Genomic DNA, 24,347 nt, shown 5'->3' with positions numbered 1-24,347 from the left:
GACTTACTTCCTAGAGGTTTGTCATTTCCTTGCCACTGTCGCCATGACATGAGAAAGTGGTATTTTTGAACAGCATTTTAATGCAAAACGTCTCAATGCAATACTTCTCACAGATCGAAACAGTGGCAAATACCATTCGCTAGTTCATTTTATAACGTTAAGCATCGCAATTTTTTTTAACGCAATGAAGGTCGCATAATGTTTCGTAATTGTTTTCGAGGAAGACACAGAGATTTTTACAAGATCATCTTAAATGAGGCCATCAATTTTGATTAATGTCTCAAATTGTCATAGTCTAATGATGTGCTTAAAAAAATGAATTCGACGGGCACTCGTAAATGACTTCCATATATTTTCGGTTAAAACATAATAAATGCTAACATAAGAGAAATGTTCGTCAATGACGACCCACATTCATGTTTACTTAATTCTCTATGCATATAACAACAGAATGTATAGTCTCTTAATGGAATTGTGTACGGCATTTAAATGCAAATTTTTAAATTAAGGATAATCCGACCACAGCTAAAATGTTTCAGTTTGTGCCAGTGTATATTTGCTTCTATACTGACTCGTTATATTTATTTAAAATGCTCAATGTTAGGTCTGTTAAAGTTATCATCGCATCAATGAACACACATGCAAAAATTTGTATATATTTTGGCGTTGGAATGTAATTAGTTTAGTTGATATTCAACGGAATTCTGAGGTGCTAGTAATCCAGGACTTAATTTTCGAGCGGTAGGTACCTTACATCCGCAATAAAACAAAAATTCGAAAACATTGAAATGATATGTATACTGAAGAGGGATTACGGCATCATGTCTCTTTTCTCAATTCTATCTCAACTCTACCGATAGAGAACGATTCACTATTTCACTGAACGATGTCGCTGCAACAAAACCAAAAGGAAATGATGAAACGAAAGCAAACGTTTTTTTTTCAAACTCCTATCTCCTGAGTCCTGAGAAGATGTGCTATTAAATGGAATTTTAATTGACTAAAATCTGCCGAGTAGAAAATAAAATATTTTTCTGTTGACATTGGCTTTGTTGCAGTGCCATCTTTCAGTGAAATAGTGAATCCTACTCTATTGGTAGAGTTGACATAGATGAGAAGAAAGATAAGTGATGCCGTAATACCTCTCCTGCTACGAGTTACTCAGTGTATTATATTAGTAACCCACTTCCATGAACTAGATTAAATGTTGTTATTTAAATGGATTTTTATTTAGTAAATGAAACGATGAACCTAATGGAATGGAGAATTGTTTAATTAAATTTGAAGTCGTATCGGTGTACACCCCGGGGGTACATGTGAACCATCTCAGCAGATAAACCGGCATAAAAAATTCATTTGCATCGCAATTCGGAAAAATTAACTTTTAAATAAAATTTGAGAGAACAAAATATACAATCGAAATACATAGCGAACGACTGTTTATTCGACGGTAACTCATTTGCCTTTCCTTCTAATATTATCATTTCTTTATTAGCATATCCAATTTATGTGCCTTACTTTTAAGGGTATTCCGCTAACATCATTTCATCGCAGATCATAAATTCGTGTACGTATTATATTACGTTTGCTCTCTACGTACCAAAGCGAGTAAATCTACCTTTTAGAAAAACATTCCCAAAAAAAGTACGTCGACGACGGGGTCATTCAGTCGAAAAAAAAAATATTTTCTGTTTGTTTTATCAAATTATTCGCCGAAAACTGACTAGGTTCTCTTCAAATTTCGTTTTAAATTAATAAAAACACAAGAAAATATAATTAAGAACGCACCATTGATGATGAACGTTGTAAATAAAGTAAATAAATTGAGTAGCGCAGTTATTTACCCGTGAAGTCCACGTTCGTGCAAATGTGACGCAGTTCCATGCGCTGATTTGACGCGTTGAACTTTGAAATTAGCAGTTGAATTTTGCGTGTTTTTCAGGTCCGAGCTGGCTTAAAAAAGCCTATTGGTCGTTTTATGAAGAAATTTTGTAAAAGTCCTTCAATTTCTTTCTTACAATCACACAAAAATCAAAATCAGCCCTGGTGTTATTGTTTCAGTTTTTGATTAACTGGAGCTCACCCACCTTACTCATAGGGTTACTAAAATTTTCAAACACTATCGTCCCTGACGAGCTTACATATCTCGTGAATTATGACGCATCATAACGCAATTGGAACTTTTTCGATTCCATTTATAGCTCATTTTCATTATACGGTACTTGTCAACGTAACCCCACTTAAGTAGTGCTTAACCTCAATCAATTGACATTAACTGCGTTCAATTTACTGATTTTTATATGAAAATCGTTCGTTCAATTCATTCGATATTTTTCGACATGTCTGACAGTTGGGATCGTGTCTGACGTTTACAAGGTCATGAAAATGATCTATAAAAAATACACAAAAATTTCTAGCGCATCGGGCGGGTGTCAAACAAATTTTTTTATTTAAAAAAAATCCGGCTCCAAAATTTAGAAGCTTCAAATTCATCTCTAAATCTTCTCGCTGAAAATACTGACGGATTATAGTTCGCAAATTACTAGGATTTAAAGGTTATTCGTAACGAAATGTTTTATTCGGTTGGCAGCTATGGTGTTATGTCAAGCTACACAAACATTTATGTTTTCACTATTTTATTCCACTTTTCAGTATGCATTTTACTTTGACAAGCTGGCGTAAATTAATCACAGTTTAGCAAATATTCCTCATATCGACGATATACACTTATGAAAACGAGGAAAACCCATCGACAGAGATTCATGTCAAAACAAACACGGCGATTGTTTGTGTAATGGGACACTATATATAAAATGATACCTGTAGCCAATACATGCCAGAGTCTAATTCAAACAGCATAACTTCCACATGTATAAGGCTAAGGCATAGATAAATTCGTATTCTGTTTTTACAAAGGATACATCCGTTCACGACGTATAACTATATGCGCGATGCTATTCAAATATAATATTGAAAGTGGATTGTTCATAAAAAGAAGTCCGTAGTAGGGAGGGGGAATTTACCGAAATTTAACAAATCTGACTAGAGGGAATATCTTCAAAAAAATGGCAACAAAACAGATTTGACAGTGTCATTTATTTATTATTTCGTTCATTCATTCTTTCGTTCATTTATTCATTCTTTCTTTAGTTCATTAATTTATTCTTTGGTTCATTCATTCATTCTTTCGTTCATTCATTTATTCTTTCGTTCATTCAATCATTCTTTTTTCATTCACTCTTTCGTTCATTTATTAATTCTTTCTTTCGTTCATTCTTTCGTTTATTAATTTATTCTTTGGTTCATTCATTCATTCTTCCGTTCATTCATTCATTCTTTAATTTATTTATTCTTTCTTTTTTTCGTTTATTCATTCTTTCGTTCGTTCATTCATTCTTTCGTTAATTAATTTATTCTTTGGTTCATTCATTCATTCATTTATTCTTTTGGTCATTCAATCGGTGTTGAGGAATTTCGCGCCGCGTCATTCACAATAACCCACAAAGTGACATTTTCCTTATACAAAATGTGTCATTTTGTCAATTATTGTGAATGACGTGGCGCGAAATTCCTAGCAGCCCATCGAATCATTCTTTTGTTCATTCATTCTTTCGTTTATTTATTCATTTATTAATTCTTTCGTTCATTTATCCATTCTTTCATTATTTAATTCCAATCATTCTTTCGTTCATTTATCCATTTTGCCAAAGGCGTTTTTTATGGACAACCCCCAATATAAACTCAATTTCATCAATAAATTTCATAAAACGAGTTGTGGATAGTATATGAATATATGATCCATTTTGCTCTGTATAACAACCACAACACTGTTGTAGGAAATTTTTCGAGTGAAATTAAATTGCAAAAGGATCGACTTAGTCAGTAATAATTGTGATATGGCATCGGATGCTATAAAAGGTGAATTATTCGTTAGAAAGAGGATGACTCTATTCAATATTTTTTAATAAAATTATTAACCAACGCTCTCCAAAACTAGTTAGTGTTGAAATGCAATTATAATCCGTATACGATAACTAAATTTAGTGCAGAGCCATTTTGCTTTTGATAGGGAATTGTGTTAGGACATAATCTCGTATTATTTAAACAAATTGAAAATGTGTACAATAACTAATGTAATAGCTAATCCTTAAAAGCATGCAGCTGTAATATTCTCGGTTGGTTGCTTCGTATGCAAATAGAATTTATACATCGTTTCCTTCTGCTTGGGAGCCATTGACGTCTTTTTAAGTGAAAAATCCTTTCGCAGTAAATTTCCGTGCTTGTGTCGGATATTTTACTGTTTTCCGTTTAATTAAACAATGTAAACTATTGTGTCGGATCCAATTTGTTCTGAAGAAAAATGTAATAATCTGAAACTGAACTGCGTCTGAAAGAAAAAACACAAAACGGAAACATTTACTCAATATCGTTGGATACTGGTGGAGAGAGATGGGAACCATCTGCTGTTTTTGACTTGACTGATGCACAACGTTCGCTTAAAAATCAATAACCATTTTTCTTAAGCTGCTCGCATAACAATATTTCTTTCAATTTAATGAAGCCCACATAGCAGTTGGTGCGTAAAGTTAATCTAATATCGTAACTGACGACGATGATGGGAATATGAGAGTGATATTTAAGTTTAAAAAAAACGGAGGAAAAAGTACGGTTTATATTAAGTGTATATCCGATGTAGGTTATTTCGTCGACGCCACACTGCACAAAGTTAATACGAATAAAATTTGATAGCGTCTGAAAGTGCCGTTTTCCATTAGTTTATTAAATGAATTCCGATTGGAGAGTTTTTCCCACTTAAAGAATATAAAGCACAAAGTTATACCGTTTGAGTTGAAAGACAGAAGATAGCCCTCGTTTTACACACGAAAGCCACAACTTAAAACCTATGCCAAATTTTATCTAAGACGAAACGGTTTTTTCCCTTTATTTTTGAAAGCTAGGATAGGCCTTACAAGGGTATTAGGCCCTGTGCAAAACTTAGATAGCTTCCGTTGTAGAGAAATCAAATTGGTGCTAGAATGTGTTTCGAATGAAGAATTCGTTTTACTGAAATGCTTGTCTTGTCTGACAATTTAAACTTTGGAGCTTTCAATTGCTCAGGCACGAACAACATACTTGTGTAACCATCTGACATGGGTGTTTCGAACCGTCGTGTCCTTTTGTGTGACTGATATAAAAGTCTCAGCCTAAAATTGGAAATTCTAAGCATCACATTTAGCCATGGGAAACTTTTATGGATCAAGGATACATGAAAATAATTCAAATGAATATCGTGAAAATACAGGCGATGTCAGTGAAATTTTGACATTTTGCTTCAGCTGTTTTTCAGCTGGTCCAGTCATACAAAAAAACTGCTTTTCGGCTGAAATTGGCAAACTCAGGCGGATGTTAGTAGCAACACGGTATGACAATTTATGCGCAATTTTGCTTGTACCAGCTGGAAAACAGCTGTAAAAAGTTCACGTCTAAATTTCACTGACAATTCCTGTAAAAAGAAGATGAAAGAAACATGTTTTTCCTAACTAGTGTTGAAATATCGCGACTTCGTATTTTTGCGTGTTTTCGATATCGTTAAGAAAAGACGTTGTTCCTAACTTATGCTAAGGGACTTTTCTTTAGATAATTCAACTAGTGCTTCAAACCTCTCATTCGCTAAAACAGCCCTTTAGCATGCATTCGGAAAATAACAACTGAAGTATGACTCTGAGCCCTTTTTAAACCTGTGCTGAGTCTGAAATTAATTTTTCGTTGAACTTTTCATCTCAAGTGCAAAACGAAGGTCAAATCAAACATTTCATACCAATATCGTACTTCCATTTGCTGTAATATCTATTCAAAACAGAGAACGGAAGAAAAAGGTTAACTGGACATAAACCGGAGTCAATTGCATGTAATTTCCCAGAGTGGATAAGCTTATTCCAAGTATGAATCTACTTATTCAAATAAATCAAATTATCTTCATATTCATGGAACCAACATCATGTATCGTTAGCAATAAAATGTTTTTCTTTAAAAAGAAAAATCTACCATCATCATACGAACACATTGAATAAATAATGTACAGAATGGCATAAGAACCATAAGGAAAAACTTTAGATAAATAGTTGGCCAAATCTGAATCGTTCACGTTCGACCGTACAACCTTCAAGTTCTTTTTTTTTTGATATGTGGAAAATTTAAAGGAAAAAAAAAATATCTCAGCAGTAAAGACGGTAGTGCATGCAGGGAAATACAAGAAAATCCAGCACCGATTATTTTATATACATAATATGTGGACGACGTACGTGACCCAAGTCATCAGGGAACGTTTATGACTTCTTCTTGTCTTTTTTTTTTGCACACATCAGTGTCAGCTGTAGCAAACACACGAAACATTCGCTAAATATATTTTCCCATTTTCATGTCCTTTTGTTTGCATTAACTAAATAATGCCACAGCGAACTATTCAAAATCTCTAGAGAGGTGTTTATATCGTACGAGCAAAAAAAGACGATGATCTATAATGCTGGCGAAAAAAACGTCTCTTAGGTTTGACTATAATACCACATACACCCCACACAACCACCATACGGTTCGGTTCATTTTACACAAAGGAATTTCAGAGAGCCTTTTCCCGATTTTCATGTTCTACATAAGAAGAAAGACAATGCGTCAAGGAATTGATTTATGAAGGGTATAGCTGAGGTTGGGTCGGTTGTTTTGGTTTGTCGAAACCTATCAACAAAAAAGAAGATTGGAATGTTTTGTTGAAATATTTTTATGTGAGTTCGCTGTTCAGATATACATTTCATATCAGAAAAGGGATATTTTATTCCTTTTACGAACAATTTTTTTTTCTTGTCCTGTGTGAGCTGTTGACGATAGCTGTTGTGGGGGATTTAGAGTAATCTGCAATTATTGTCGGAAGGACATGAATGCTCTAAATGTTCGAAAATACGTAGACACAATTTACTCTTTTCAGACAGCAATCTTTATGTAGTCAACGTTTACTTTTGGGAATGTGTACGTGCTAACAAACGAACATTTTGTTTATGTTAAGTATATTGCGAATCCATTACTCTCGTTTCACCACACCTTGCTTTCTGCTTTATTCGGCTTTGGAATCATCTATAAAGTTAGTGTAAAATGTTGTTATTTTTCAATTAGAACAGAGTTACTGACGCAACACACGGACAAAATATAGATACATATAAAGGTAACCTTTAACCATTAAGCCAGTGATATGAACGAAAGCCCAACAAGACTAAATTATTAAATGTAGACCAAGTAGACATAAATCACTTTTATTGGTGAATACGTTTCGTTCTCTAAATAAAGTAAAGTTTTTCATGTGTTTTGCGCAACTGCTTGAAAGTAGAAAACTAAAATTGATCTTTTTGATAACCTGGAAAAAATCTGTTACTTCATTTGTTTATTAAAAAAAAATAAGAACAGCGCTTATCATGTATCCTTGCAACGCACTTCAAGCAAAAGTGCTATTTATGACAGCTGTCAAATAGAGTACTTTTTGTATGGAATTTATCCCCACTCTTTTTACAGTGTAAAGTTTTGTATGGAGCACTGTCAAGTTTCAGTACCATATTTAGAGTATCCTTTTTACAGTGTAAAATTTTGTATGGAGCACAGTCAAGTTTCAGTACCCTATTTAGAGTACCACTTTTGCTTGAAATGCGTTGATTCTTGCCATGACAATGACTAGCAGTTTCGAAAAGATACATTTTTAACTTTCTTAGTTGTCATTTCATTTGATTGACTTGATTTTTCAACTTTACAAACGACGATCTTATCACCGAATCTTCATAAAATCTCATACTTTTCATTAAACTCTTTGAACTAGAGTTAGCCACATAATCTGCTACTTCATTTGTTTCATTTATCGTTCTGTTAGAAAATGTGTTCTGGGTGATTTCGACATCCCTTAGTACGTTGATAAAGAAAATTTTCAGTGCAAGTTTCACATTCCGTCAGTTTTTGGCAAAAGAAAGAAGGAAAATTCTAAAGTAGTGCACCAGATTTAGATTGTTTTTCCGCCTATTCTGAGTAGAATAATATCAACCGCAAAATATTCATAGAAATGCGATTATTTTCTTAAATGCTCCACGGACTGTACATTTTCCGTTTATCTATCGTTTCAAATAAATTAGACGATCACTCAAATGACGGAAGTGAAATCCAATATATCCGTATTTGCTTCCGCTACAAAAGAATACACATATATTGTCTTTACGATAGGCCTGACGATTTCTGTATTTGTAGTATACCACTTCCCATTTCCATCACGAATATGCTGCGACACAATTTGCATTTAAAAATTTTTCGTTTGCTATAGATTCCGGAAATCGTTATGACTCGGTATACAAATATTCCACAAAACGATTAAAAATATCCAACAGATAGATTAGATTTTGCTGTATTTACAGGCACAACCAGATTGGATTTTTTGTTGCTTTGATATATTCTCTTTTGAGGCTGATATTTTATGAGAAAATAAAGTTGTTCTGTTCAGAGGATAATCATTTTTTCTTTCGTATTAAAAAGGTACAATGCTTTCTATCATAAGAGACAAATAAAAATTGTTATCGAACGAACGATTGGATGGCAGGCGATTCATTATTGTGTGGTCTTCGACTGATATATAAATTTTTATTACCTTTTATCGATGATGAAAATATTGATTTTGCTGTAATAAAAGTGATCTTAACGTCCGTGCCCATCCACTTAAATCTATCAACTGTAAATGGTCGGAAATAAAAAGAAAAATCACTTTCAATTAGCCGAACCATTTGACGTTCAATGATTAATTTTCGTTCTGTCCAAAATACAGCGCAAATCCCTAACAAAAAAAAGCTTTTCTGTTCGGTGCAAGACAAGTCTACTACCATTGTAACACGTTTTTCGCATTAATTATCCAATTTTAGGGCTTGAACCTTTCGGTTATAATGTTTTTCTTTTGATATGTGTGTGCGCTGTATGCTGTGTATTGCATACTGTGGCTCATTCTATCATTTAATTGAATTTATTATTTCATTAATTTTATTGTCATGTTCAAATATTGCTAATAACAATATTAAATTAATTATGAGTAGCATTGGTATTACTCAAAATCAATATAAGACGAAATTCAATACGGATGTAATGTTGTAACTTCATAACTCTACTCTACATCGTCAGAGAAATATCGTTTTCCTTTCTTCAACTTCTTTTTCTTAACATTGAACATAAAATAAATCACTTGCTGCAGACCTGGCTAATGTTAGGTGTTTGCCAATGTCGAATTTATGTACGTAAATTTACCACATTGCTTCGACTGCGATTTTCCTCGTTTAGCTTATTATAGTCATTACGAAAGGTAATTGGCTTCCAACCAATATTTAACTTTCAGTCTAATTAGAGTTTTTAACTGTTTTAATCGAATCGAAAACTTTTTCATGCTAGCGATGGGAAAATCCTTATTTTGTCCTTTGTGAAGCGTTGTGAAAATGGTGTTTAGGTGTCATTCTGAGAGGCGATATTTTAAGTGAGAAAATAATATAAACATTCGACCACTATTTCAATCTGAGAGAAAATTCAAATACATCTTTCGACGTTTTTCATTAATATGCAGTTCAAAAATATCATTTCTCATCAGGCCATGGCGACAGTGGTACTCGATACAATGCTCTAAGAACACTATACCGATTTGCGCACGAACAAGTCTAGCGAATCATAGGCGAAATGAAATTCCAACTCATCACCAAATTTTCTAACTCGTGGCCAGTCAGTGGTTTCTTAACCAAAAGCCACCACTTGAGCGGATCTAAGCAAAGGTTTGCACATATGTTTGAATGTGAACAAAAGAAAGTTTTTTGAAACCTTCATAAGCGATACATATGCGACTAAGGTTGATTCTTCTATAGATACGAAGTGCAATATATCTACATTTGTTGAATTTTCAACCACCAGACGACTAAGTCATCAATTATGTGTGGTTGAATCGAATGCTAAGCATTCAGCACATCAACAACGAATTCGTGCCATCAGACATAATCATTTTTTCCCCAAAAATAGCGGGCATAGCCATATTGTGTAAGAAAATTATCATTTTCTCACCTAAAAAGGCTGAATACTTAAACACGCCATTTATTTTGTTTTCTTCAAAGTGGACAAAAATGCAGATTTTCGCAAAACGCAAGCATGAAAACGTTTTGTTCACCTCGGGGAGAAATAGGAATGTCCACCTTGAGCGAATTGCAGCCCTCCCTTAGATCTGGCCGAAAACTTTCGCTCTTAGCGAAATTTCCTTTTTTCTCCTTTTGGTTAACAAATAACTATCGCCCGCAGAGCAGGCATCGTTTGGTCGCATTTTTTAATATTAATTTTTGGCTCGACTTTAACACGATTCTTGTTTGTTTCCTATTCTATGTCATATTCATATTTTCTATATCATATTATGATACAAAGATCTGGTCATCTGTTGTCAGTAACTATGATAAAAATAAGCAATGACCTCAAGCTAGTACCTCCTATTTATCAAAACGTAAAGTAAAACTAAAGAATTACAAGATTTGGTATTGAACACTTCACGATACTTAAAACAAATGAAGTACAAGATTTAATTGTAATCATGACGATACATTGGTTGTTTCTAAACTTAAATCAGCCTAGCGGCTGTTATAAATGGGAACATCAATTCTCTGTGAAGACAGTCATTGTGACAATATGTATGCTTTTCAATGTAGCAGTTTGGAATCGAATTTTGTCTAAGCATAATTTAAGATAAATTATGCAACAAGGATAGAAAGAAGAAGAAGGCTGAAAGGAACAGCTTTCACTTGATAATAATTTGTGCGGGACAGCCCAGTTAATTGAACTTTAAATTAGTGTTGGAACGTTATTGCAACTTGTAGGATGGCTTTTGCGGACTGTGCTAAAATGACGTATCGCCGTTAGGTAGGAAGAGATTTCGAAAAATCCGTAAAAACGACCGTGACGTCATTATCCCATTCGACCCATTCCCTCGTTTAATTTATTTATTTTTCATTGAAGTTCTTTGGATGTGAATGAAAAACCATTTATTGAAAATAGCAGAAATTTGATAGAAATGGCTTTGTGTTATCTACATCCCTGACGAAGTTTTCTAAATAACTTCCCATACGCTGCTGCAAACTTGAACAAATTTTTTCTGTCACTCACTTTGCACATGCTAAAAGTAATTTTGCCTCCAGAAAAACTTTTTTTGTCACGCTGAGTAATGCTAAATGATGATTATAATGCATTGCATGTTGGCATCAAGAGAACAATGAATGTAGACACTTTAAAACGGCAAATTTTCTGTTAAAAAATAAGACAAAAGACGATGATGAGTGTAAAACGTTCATGTCATTTGTTTGCAACATTGGCGTCGTTTCGAGACAGAAACCTAAAAAGTTACCTATCCGTAGAGGCTCGTTGTGCCCTTTCATCAATTAAATATATTCTCGAAATCCTCAACAATCTCTACTTCGACTTACTAAACCTTTTATCTGCTATACGTCGAGAGTATAATGTGATTCAGTTAATAGACACGGTACGTTATGTAAACATTTGTTAACACGTTTCCAATAATGTGGAAATACTTTGCATATTTCAGAAGCAAATCAACCGACAACCCTCGTCCGTTATAAAATGAATACCTCTAAAACCGATTATTCGAATTTATTGGAATTTACTTAATGGATTCAATGTTGTGCAATGAACAAATTAATGTTCATCTGGGTGTTGGGGTTTTTTTTTTATTGTGTTGGAAATTTCCTTTCCGAAAAAACGTATTTCCATGCGCATTTGTTACGGTTTTACATCCGAACAGTATTAAATGCTCCATTAGTTTCGTAATGTTACCATAAAAACTTTTAGAGTGAATTAAACTACAAACATGTCGTCAAGCAAGAAAAGGCAGCAAATTTTTGTGAAAAATCTGAACAACCGACAACCGACCACAATGAAAGAAACGAAATTTTTTGGTACGGCAAACAGTATCGATGAACAGTCCAGGGAACTGGTGAAGTGTGATAGTCCAAAATTTTTTCGAACCCAAAGTTTTGGAATATTGTCGCCGAAATCACAATTGAAATTCTTCGCAAATGTTAAAAGTAAAAATTTGAATCGAAAAGACAATAGTTCATCAACCGTTGATTCGGATGAACGAATAAGTTCGCGAAGTGGAAATAGTTCGGAGAGTAGCATCAGTACATTGGATCAAGTACAGGATATTTTTGACGAGACGTATGACTTTGATAGCTGCGAAGTGAGAGGACTGGAACGGTTAAAACGTTTAAGAAGTCGTTTTAGAAAGTCTAGCTTTTCTGTGGAGAGTGCTGTCAACGGAACCGTAGCAAATAAAAGGTATGTGTGTTCACCCATTCCAACCACCGACTGTTCTATATTTAAATTCAATTTATAAAGTTGAAGGAAATTCTATTAAAAATGTAACAAAAAGAGCGACACAATTTCGTTCACAATTCACAAAACAAGAAAAAGTTTTCCAAGGAGATTTTTCTTATAAATAAATTGTTCGCAAAAACTTATATAAAATATACAAAATTAACGAATCAACAAAAAAAAAATGCAAATCCGAAACATAAATAACATCTTCAGAACATAGTTCCATCAACCGATCCCATTTCGCATATTGTTATCAAAGCATTCTCAAGGTTAAATTTGTTTCGTAATTTCCAAATATGAAACAACTGTTGAGAGTTCACCTTGATTCATGAACTCTCGCGTTTGAGAGAAAAGAGTCAGTAACCTTGAACGAATCCGAAAGCTTTGCAAGCTTTTCAATATATAGCGTGGCCAGAATTTTGATGGCAAAGTGTACAGTGAGAGACGATTGAGAGAATGTTTAGGTTGGTTCTTTGCTGCGGTTTTCTGAATAGTTTGTTTGTTGGTTTTATTGGTTTATTGAAATGTTTCCTTTGTTAAGGATGCGGACTATGTCGAAATGTTCTTTAATGCTTAACATTGCCCCCGAAAGTATTAAAAAAAAGAAACTCATCTTATGTATATGATCTCCTGTGAATTCATTCTGTATGCCAGAAAATGTATTACTTGGTGTGATAAAAAAAATCATTTTGATGCATCGGGGATTATTTCTGAAATTTTCTACGATTCCATTAGTTAATCTTTTACCGAGGAGAGAAAATAAGAAATTCCAACAAGAACGAAGCGACGGCCATTTCGCTCGAGGTACAATTTCCTATTTCTCCCAGGAGGTTTACACGACATTTTTCATGTGTGCGAGATGTGATTCACTGTTCACCAAGAAACAAAAAACATTCCCCCACACCATTTTTGAAAACATAAACAAAGTGACAGTTCAAGGGAGAAAAGTTCTATTTTCTCCGAACGTAACGGGAGAAATTTATGCGATTTTCTCGCTAGAAATGTCATTAGTCCAATCGTCAACAAAACGAAATTTTCTCTAAATATTCGTAACTTGACAGTTGTGTGTATAAAATCCCTTAAGAACTGTCAAGTTACGAATTCTTAAAGATATGAACGACTTGAGAATCTACGCCCTGAGAAGCCAATTTACAACTTTTTTTACCTTGGGACAAACAATCCACGAAATTCATGGAGAGCTGCCAAAACTCCTCAAATCCATTAATAAATGAACTGACTGACTGAAAGAGGTCCTCAAGCTTCGCTGGGTCGACCAGGCTGAAGGGATCAAACGCTTTCGTCAAGTTATTGCGATAGATCAGCGATTAGTTCCTAGACATCATCACCAGTACACACGCTATCGTAAATCACCACGCATCATTCGCAAAGTTAAAAGTTCTTTTTTTTTTAGTTAAGAGCAAGTGGTTTTTATAAAGTTTTCCACTGATTGATTTTTAAGTCGTTAACGTAGATCGTTGAAAGAAATTAAACAACTCCTCGATGTGTTTAATCAGTTCCGAAGCTGTAAAGACTGAATGTCTAAATCTCTTTTTAAACGTTGTATAAATATCCAGACATGATTGTACAGTCAAAGGCAGTCAATTTTCAGCATAAATTAGCTTCAGCTGTTTTTCAGCTGATCGGATCCATACAAACAATCACAACCATTTATACGTCTTTATACGGATTTGCCACTATCATGCGCGTGCGTGTAGCAGCTTCAACCGTATGAATAAGTAAAACCAGTTTTGATTGTATGTGTGGATCAGCTGAAAAACAGCTGAAGCAAATTTATGCTGAAAATTGACTGCCTTTGACTGTAAATATTTTTAAAACAAATAAGTACCCCGATCTATCTATCTAACTTTTTTTACCGAGGCAAACACAACGTTTTTGTCAACAAAGACTTCCAAAATTTCTGAGAATTTTCTCGCCTGGTGGAAAAAGTAGAAAATTTCCACTAGTTTAACTTAAGTCTTAGGTGAGTTTAGAAAATGACTATTTTCTCACCAGCGTTGTGAAACAACTATCCTCATGCTTTTAAAACGGCTTTAAGCTTTCGCTGTACGTCAAAACCTTCACTTCAAGTTCGTAATAAAGCATTTACAAGTGAGCCACTGCTATTTTCGAAAGTTTACCGATGTTTTATCGGAAAGCTTAGTGATTCATTTCACTGCTATTTCCTTCAAGTAAAAGTCTCGGAAAAACTGAACAACAGTCAAATCGAAAGCTTTGCAAAATGATGGAAAACGTGGGGAAAGCAAATGCTGCGACATGCGCAACGTCAACGTACTGTCCCTTAACATTGTGACGTAATGAAAATGTTGGTGGAACGACTGTCGAATTTACAAACCACCCCAAACAATGACTTCGGCTTTGTATTTACATTATACATGTAGGTAACGGTGATGTCGTTTCCGTTCATAACCGTATATATTATACCGTTACGGATTCATATGTACGTATATACAAGTGAAACTACACTAAATGGTAATCTACACTTGTGAAATCGTGTCAGTTTTTCACGAGAATTCGAAGAAAACGCACACTGAACGGAATTTTTTGCGGATGTTTAGCGATATTTCTTTTGAATCGTTTGTTTTGTTTGACCTAATGTTAAATTATTGTGATTGCGGTCGTTTATCGTGCATAAGTATTCTTAGTGTTTTTGTTCAAATATATTAACGGCAGTGTGTGTAGGGCAGTTTGTTGATTAAATTTGACACGAAATTGTTATGATTATTTTAGTCACGTGATTGCGTTTTTGTTCAATGTAATTTCGTGTGTTAATTGTTATCGAAAAACTATGTACATCACATATTACTTTTAAAATGCATATATAACATAAATGGGTGGAAATTCGATTTTGTTGAATACCATTGCGATAAAAATGTGTCGGTTTTGCGTGTTGAACTAAATTTAAGTAATGCATCGGATGTGTTCCGCATAAAAATAACCAAACTTCTTGTAGTACTAGATTCACTAGCGTCTCGTTAGTGATTTGTATAAATATTAAATTTAACACGAAAAGTTGACTCTGCAACATAAGTACTTTTTCTGTGAAACTAAACCTTTATCGCTATATATGCAGCTACTTCGCTTAGTGAACTTTGACTAGTCTGCCTACGGTACAACATAATTTAGAATAATTGATGAGTTAATGTTGCAACATAATTTCTTGTGCCGGAAAATTAATGAGTAGAATGAGTAAACCGTCTTGGGTAGATCTCATCTCTGTTATATTGTGTAAATGTTTTATGAACATCATTGTAATGAACTCAGGGCTTGTTATTGGGAATTTTAATTCTTAAGTTCAGAATTCCGAAACTTAAATTTTGAAAATTCCGAAAAAGTTTGGATGGTAATTCTGAAAAATTCTGAAAATTTCGAAAAGTTCTGAAAAATCCTTTCGAAAAATTCTGAAAATTTCAAAGTATTTTAAACTCATTCCTAAAATTTTTCAAAATTCCAAAAAAATTCGGAAAAACCATTTCCAATAGTAAGCGCTGAGTGAACTACACAAAAATTTTCGAAACATAATGTAGTCATTGCCAGAAAGGAAGGAAAAATTTTGTGATGAATCAGCTTGTGTTTCTCTAAATTTAGTCTACAAGAAAAATGTGGATAAAAGGCGGTACCATCCTAACAATTGAGATTAAATAAAATTCAATAAATGAAGAATGACTAATAGCTTCTGAAAACAGCTTAAAGCTCCTATGTATGAACATAAAAGATAATCTCATGAAATATGAATGCATCGCATTGTTTAATATTTTTTTCGTTCATTGTATCCGTCTATTTTACTCGAAATGAAACGGCATAAAACGACCTATCTATTAAAGTCTTTTACCTGATTTTTTTTCATACTTAATCAGGGGTTCATCAACACTTTGCCTTAGTTTTGATTCAAAACACTAAATTAAAATATCTCGAGGTAATTAACAAAGAAAATTGTTACAAACGGAACGCGAAATAGATTTCTTCCGTTGTCTTGAGGGTGTTCTCCTTTGAATAAAAAAAAGAAAGAAAAAAAGAAATTGTCTCTCATTTGTTAGCTTACATAAAAATTAGGATGCACCTTCCACCTTCCTTTTGAAACGGAAAAATTTTGCTGTGTACATAAATAAATAAAAAATCAAAAGCTTCCGAACGAGAATTTATTTAGAGTGATGCCTACGAAAAATAACATGCCGAAATCGGACCTATTTCACGGCCGAAATGGTTCGATAGGTCTTTCGACCAATATGTCAAAACAAAATTCAAATATTTTTGTATTCCTCCAGTAGTCAGTGACGACATCCTGTCGAAATCAACTTTTTCTTAGGGCAAGAGGAGAATAATGTTTAGAAACTAAGAAGAAATGTAATAGAGTTTTCCCATATTTTAGTACATTCTGTCATAAAATTACTGCTGTCACTGCGCTTATATTCATGTGAACCAACTTCACTGCTGTGACATTTCATAGGAATGAATCAATGTGAAGTTGTTTCACAAAAAAAATAGTCCAGTAAGAATGAAGTACTATAAAAAAATGTGGCGCCTCTACAGGCCAACCGACTAGGCGAAGTGCCAACGCCGGTAAATACAATTATTTTCTATTTTTATCCTTATTTGATTTAGGCTTTCCAATGAACCTAGATCTGTCGAATTATACATACATCGACTGTGCAGGTGCTGATCCACTTTTTTGTGTCTAATGATGCCTATTTCAAGAGTAAATCATTTTTTATACTGGCCAAATTATTCCTTGATACCAATTCGGTTGAGGTGTTTATACAGGATGACGTGGTCAGTCATCTTACGGAAATTTGCTACGTACATTTTGCTTGTTCCACATATGGCCGGTCATCGCGACTGTCCGGGGTCTTGTTCCTTCACTGCATCAAAGAATTAGGTGCGATTTCGGCAAGATGTTTTTCAAAAGAATCCCTCCTAACGTTAATACAAAATTTGAAACAAATTTTAACTAATTAAGTACCAGGTTCGTTAAATGAGCATCATGTTGTTGGAAAACTTTGAAATTAAATTTATTCCCATCCTTAATTGATCATCTTTGTTGTTTGTTTTTTTTTAAATTATTTTTATGCTTTCAGCTGGTACAAATACATTTTTCTTCTTCTGAAAAACTGTTATATCGAAAAAGCATGCGAACCGCTAACTTATGGAAAACTTTACTATCTAGGGTTTTAATAAATTTCATTTCCTTTCGAACCATTTTTCTGTTTCGATGTAAGTACCTCCAGAACATGGAGTTTGTGGTTTCCGTTGAATTTTTCACTTAAACTTTCGTTGAATCAATTTTTCATATTGAAATATGAAGGTAATGTAGTTGCGTCAAATTGCATACTTATATACGTAAAAGCACTTAACTATATGATAACACGAATACTATGAACGAACCAATTTTATTTTATTTTTTTGCGAACTCCTTCTTCTAACGAACATGTTGCTGAAGAATTTATAGTACTTTTTGTACCGAGGTAGAAAGAAACGACTTTTTTCTTAAAGAGCCATACTTGCAAAATTAGAACGTATCCTGTTACTTTTCTAACAAATTACAAACAACGTGTTATGGAACACAGCATAACGATAAATGAAATACATCGATTAGTCGGAAACAAACATTCTTCACCCTCGTCACATTCATTTAATTGATCAAATTGGCGTGTAAAAATTCATTTAAAAGTTTTTATCGAGAGAGTATATCGTGTATATTCCCCGTCTATCAACAATATCGTGTATAAAATTGACACAACTGACTAATTTTTAGTTATTCAAAAAATTTGTTGAATCGGAATTCTGAATTGAACTCATTTTTTCACACCGCAGACGAGAAAATAGTCATTTTAACCCCTCCGTTAAAACTTCCGTTAAAAAAGTTGAAAATTGCTTTTTCTCGTGTGACTTGTGGCGCTCGCAACCCCCTCGAAACGCAATTTCCAACGTTTCTTCCCTCTTTTGTTGACGTTTAGTCTGATGATAGTTCGGGTGAGAAAATTACCACCTTCTCACCTTTTGTGTTAACAGTTTCGCTTCCGAACTGTCACTTTGGTTTTTGCTTTGTGTAACAAATTGATGAGTTTGTTTTGTGAAAAAAAAGGTTAATCACGCATCGCGATTCGCTTTGAATCTCTTATTTTCTTCACTCGGTAAATAAATTACAATTTTCATCTGTCTGTGTCGGTTTCTCAACCATCAGATCTGCTAATTCGAATGAAAGTATATGGGTCCATCCCCACCTGCAGTAAAATCTTAGAGTAATCAAAGGTTTTTCAGTTCTTTGATATTTAAATTTACATAAATCATGGGAGCATTGTAGTTGTGCGTTGCTTGGTAATTTTTTTTTTTCTTCAATTCGATGTGACCATAACAATTTTCACTGATGTCTCATTTCTCTTCCAAGTATTTTTGCAAAAAAAAAGAAGTTTATAAAGACTGACAGACTGGAAATCGAACAGAAAAGTGTAGATGGTAGATCAACATGTCGAGCAATCAACGAGATAAATAGTCTTCTCTTGGCTATCTAGCTTGCATACATTTCAGAAGGTATCATTCTTCGAGCTCTTACAAAAATTAGATTCATTATAGCACACGTCCTAAGTTGTCCAATTCGCCTTCGGTGTGCGGGAAAGCTTTGGCATTGGTGTTGAACAAATCGATTTGTTTTCTACCTCGTTATTACCATTTACTCAACCTGAATAAATGTTCGAACAATGTCTGTGCATAGTATACACTGGTTTCTGTATACAATGGTGCAATTTAAGAAAAGTAAAACTAAGGAAAACATTATTGTTGAACTTGTGCCAGATGAAACTTTGTAACAGGTTCGTCGACCCAAATTTATGCGAAGTCTAGTTGGCACCATTGCCGGATAGCACACAAAAACGACTATACCATGTACGCGATGACGCTGGTTACGCTGTATACACACGATGCTACACCAATGCTCTAGATTTGAATCATCCAATTGAAATCGTGCGGTTTGGTAATTAAATGTTTTACGAAGTTATTCAAATCTCGACTTTTTCGGTGTTTGGTGACATACATTGCAATGAGTGATGATGGCTGAAGTCGAGCATTTCAAGTCTGATTCAATTATGTATCAAGTGATGCATGATAACCGTCGCCTCAGCAATTCAACTCATCGTATGCACCGTCCCAAGACGAAAAAAAAATGTATTTCCTAAAATGTTGGTAAACTGCAGCAGAAAAACAACATTTTATATTGCTGGTGGTTCTCGGTCTGACATCGAAAAATTGAATTCGTTACACGACCGAAATTGCACACAATTTTCATGTGAATTCAGTTGCATATTTATACACACCCACCCGTAGATGCAGGAAAGTATCACCGAACGACACAACTAATTTCTGAATACGAGAATTTCATCATAAAATAAAGGAAGCGGAAAACTGTTACAATTCAATGGGAACGGTTATGTACACGGGGTGAATTTAATAGTGCATTAGTAACATCATAAATTTGTGAAACGTTGTTTAGCTAAGAAATGGAATCAGTAAATTCATTTTTATGGATTTTTCTCGTCGGAATCGAATTCGTTATTTTCTATGAGTTTACGTGCAATCAGAATAAGTAATAAACTTTCTCATCACAATGAAAAGTTGAGCAATAAAACCGTTGTTCATCAATATATTTTATCAGAATTCGAGAAGGATTTATTGTAGTTTTGAGTTATATTGCAACTTGTCCTTTCATTCTCGGCCATTGTTATCAAAAAACAATTATCATAAAATGCTCTCAAGCACAGTCTCCGATACAACAATTTGTATTGATTACGAGTACTGTTCTGCACACGTAAAATGTGTCACTTTCATAACTAATAACTGATTTTTCCTGGCTGTTATTCTCCGTTGCTCTGATTTCTCTCATTTGCAGTTTAAAATAACATACGAAATTAGAGGAATCTAAACGGAGGCGAACAGCAACAACAGCTTAGATACGAAAGTGGCAGGTTTTAAGTGTGCAAAACAGTACAAGTATCATTCAATAAAATGTAGAATTTGATCGATTTCTTATCTCTAAATTTTATCGTCATGATTCATGATACCTATGCCAATTATCCGTTCAATAAGAAGCATAATGTTTACCTTCAATAATTAATTTAATTTACGTTTTCTCACCATAAATTATGCATTACATCCAATTTATATTTATCAATGTTTATCTTGTTCGCATTCCTATGATGGTTAAATGCACACTTATTATATCTATGCTCCCTACATTCTATAAATAAACGAAGTGATAACATATATTTTGGTCATTGATTTACCATTTGTAACGAGACCCCATTATTAAGTGTAGCAGTTAGTCGATTCGTTGGTCGATTGTCATTGTGTGGGCAATTTATAAAGATAATTGGATCGTAATTGCTTCCTGAAACGGAACGTACAATTTTCTTATTGCGAGAAATAGTTAAGTTAAGAACGTTTACGTGTTACGGCATGTTTCATTTTCATTTACATTGCCTAATCACGTAAAGCATTGTACTTACGAGGTTCCAAGTTGTTTTTTGTCAAGTGGGGAATACAGCCCTCCCCTTCGGGTCGGGCTGTAACACCCCACTTATCAAATACACAACTTGGAACCTCGGAAGTAATATACTATTAAGGAAAGGATTTGCGTTTGGGTTATTGGATCGGCAAAAAATACCTTCGAAATGTTGATTTTCTTCTGAGAAATTTTTTACAGTCAGAGGCACTGAAGTTTCAGCATGAATTTGATTCAGCTGTTTTTTCGTTGATCCACACATTCGATCAAATCTGTTAAACGTTTAAAGCTGCTGCGCGGACCCGCGTGGTTGTGTTAGAACCGTATAAAGTCGTATAAGGGTAACTCCAGGGTTAGTTGCATTACAAATTTCGTCAAATCTGAGGCATAAAGTGAGCTGTGTTGGCTATGTTTTGCGGTAACAAATCAGTCTATAAATTTTCTTATACTCAGGAGACCCAGTGATTTCATGCCAACAAGAATTGGAATTTTTAGCCTGCGAAGAAGTCGGCGGTTAGTTGCGTTACACGTTTGTGACTTTTCGAAATATTTTCACCAAATGTAAACGGATTTCTGTTAACTTTTTTTTTCCTGAAAGCTATGGTCAAGATGCGCAGTTTAAGCCAAATATGAGGTTGGTTGCCCAAAATTTGTGGGAAATATGTCTGAAAAGGTGATATTTTTCGGTGGTCATTAATAGCCAGAAATATTTTTTTTCGAAATTGGTTGTTGCCCCACAGAAAATGTTGCTTAAGCTCAAAACCGTTTAACAAAATGGTTACAAAGTTTTTCGTGATAACCTCAAGAAGTCAAAATTCGAGGATGACACTTATCACCACTGGGAAGCTGACTTCACCTACCTCACTCACCCAACTAACCTGATCGAGCCAAAGTTATTTTTCTCGTGAATGACACCGATCTTGAGTTTTTATATGAAAAAATGTAATTTTGGCAACGTTATCAGAGCCGGCTTAGCCATATGGGCTTGGGGGGCCCGGCCCACTGGCGCTGGAAAAAAGTGGCGCTGGAATTTTAATCATGATGACAGAAAATTGTACTTTTGTGTACAAATTCGTTATGCTCAAATATGAGAAAACATTGGGTTCTTCCTGAGTATAATCGAAATTTTGGTCAGTCTGTCACAAACTCGCAATCAAAATGTATATTGTAGAAGTTCTGACCACAGAGCCTAATGTTAACATTCAAATTCATCTAAATTATGTCCTCCGCAAAGTATTGTTTCGACGTGAAGTTATATATGTTGAGATGAATCGTTGTTGTGTAAAACGCCCAGTCAACATTTATGAGGAAAACAAGTAAACTTCCGAAAATATTCGAGTAACATTTGAAGAAAAATAAAACAGTCAGAACCATCATTTGGTGTCAAAGAATGTACTTTGCAAACGTACTTCCAAGGATGAGTGAGGTAGAAATGAAAGTGAACAGTGCACGGTGCAGCTGAACAACTTTTTTTTGACAAGTTCGTAAACATTAGGTTTCTCGTCGGGAAATTGTTTTTCTATATCGCTCAAATGAAGTACCGAATTCTACAAAAATTGCAGACAGAATTAGTGATATAAAAAAACTACGACTTTTGGAGGCATGCCGTAGAACAATTTTTTGTTTAAAATGATGTTGTCTATTGATAAAAGCGTTCGTACGCAACAATTTTTTTTCGTCACTTTCAGCAACACAAGGAAAATTTATGGAGAAACGTCGTTTTTATCACTTTTCTCGAACATGCACAAGCAGCCGATTTTGAGCCAGAACAAAAAAGTTTTGTTTGGTTCCCAAAAACAATTTCCCGACGAGAAACCCGATGTTTACGAACTTGTCAAAAAAAAGTTGTTCAACCGCACCGGGAGTGTAGCAAACAAATTTATGGCACTGTAAAAAAATTGGGACGAAAATTTTCATTCAAAATATCACTCTATTTGCCAGCTGTCCCTATGCTTGACGTTACACTTGGCCAAAAAATACAGATTTGCGTTGCAAAGCAGTCCAATCCAAAGAAACTCAAACCGCGAACTGAGAAAGTTTTCGAGGACAATTGTGTTTTCACCTAAATTTTTGAGTGAAAAACAATGCATTTCGGCATTAAAGGTTGGTTCCATCCTTCCAAGTAAGGCTCAACTGCAAAATTATTCTCGAAAGCATACTTGTCCTCCACACAGATGCAGCCTAATTCTTTACACTGAGATGACTCGTCCTCAACCTCAACAATCAAAAACACTCTGTCTGATGATAGGCATTTTTGACGCTACATTCTCACCAAAAAAAAATATTTTATAAGAAAAAGTCGAAAAAATTATTTTAGCCCATAGAAAAATCGAATAGCATGGAAAAGCAACGAAAATGACTAAGTTAGAATTTAAAAAATGTTAAGTGGTACTTCGCTTCATTACGAAATTATTATCGTCCGAATGGATCGTACAATTAGGCGTTTTTACTGTTTAGAAATTTGTGATTTTCATTCAAGTTAACATTTTTCATTTGTTTGTTTGAAAATTTTAGATCGAAAACTTCTAATTTTTCCCTTATTTATCATCATTATCAATTAGAACTTCAAAATTCCTAATTTTCTCCTTACTTTTGCTCGAAATCCTACTAAATTCCTTAATAAGGTGGCTTAATGTTGCATGTGAGGCCTGATCATGAACCAATTTGAGGGAATACAAAACACAATAGATTTTGGCAAATTTTGGTATTGGCGCTAAATTATCACTTGGCCCATGGCGCTGGAAACGATAATCCGGCCCTGCAACGTTTGGGTCGATGTGATTTCACCTTACTTCGAAGCAGAATGAACCAAAAATCTTCTAAAAATTTAATTTCGTGTCATTTGGTGCAATTGTGGAATTATAGCGTTCGTTTGTACAGGGAAACAAGTTTACAGAAATCATTTGAGAATATCTTGGAAAGTCGAATACAGACAAACATTTTTTGGTCATATCTCCCCGATACGTGCCAATGACCTCATATTGGTGTCAAACTACGCGTCTTGTCAATAGCTTTCAGCAAAAAAAAAAGTTTAGTGAAATCGGTTCAGGTTTCGTGAAATAAACTAGAATTTTCAAAAATTGGCTAAAAACAAGTATAAATTTTTATGGTGGTATCTCCCCGAGATTTTCGGCCACCGACCTAATTACGTGGATTAAACGACGCGTCTGGTCAACAGCTTTCAAGGAAAAAAAAGGTTTACTGAAATCGTTTTTCATTTGGTGAAAATATTTCGAAAATAGACAACGCGCTTTAGGAAAAAAGTCCCGTTTTCCAGCTTTTTCCTGTAAAGTTTTAAAAATAAAAATACCCGTATTTCGTATTTTGCCGAAAAAATGCGTTTAACGCGCAACATATCAATGTAAAGTTTCCATACAAAAGCAAATTACAAGAACAAAATACATGGAAATTGTGATTTCCA

At 34.3% G+C, this 24,347-nt stretch overlaps 1 protein-coding gene across 2 annotated transcripts in view; it reads left to right on the top strand.

Moving 5' to 3' along the window:
* LOC119069778 (GTPase-activating Rap/Ran-GAP domain-like protein 3) overlaps positions 1 to 24,347 on the top strand; it is an 85,744-nt gene that overhangs the window by 16,281 nt on the left and 45,116 nt on the right. Inside the window, exon 1 of one of the 2 annotated variants that reach the window (XM_037173926.1) lies at positions 14,950 to 15,011. The exons of the other annotated variant lie outside the window; for it this stretch is intronic. The gene's annotated coding sequence lies outside the window, so the exon portion shown is untranslated. Of the gene's footprint in view, positions 1 to 14,949; positions 15,012 to 24,347 lie in introns of those variants that run through there. 2 annotated transcript variants of the gene reach the window in all.

This window comes from Bradysia coprophila, chromosome II (genome assembly GCF_014529535.1).
Source record: "Bradysia coprophila strain Holo2 chromosome II, BU_Bcop_v1, whole genome shotgun sequence".
Lineage (NCBI taxonomy): Eukaryota > Metazoa > Arthropoda > Insecta > Diptera > Sciaridae > Bradysia > Bradysia coprophila.
This window is presented reverse-complemented; position numbering and strand designations above follow the sequence as displayed.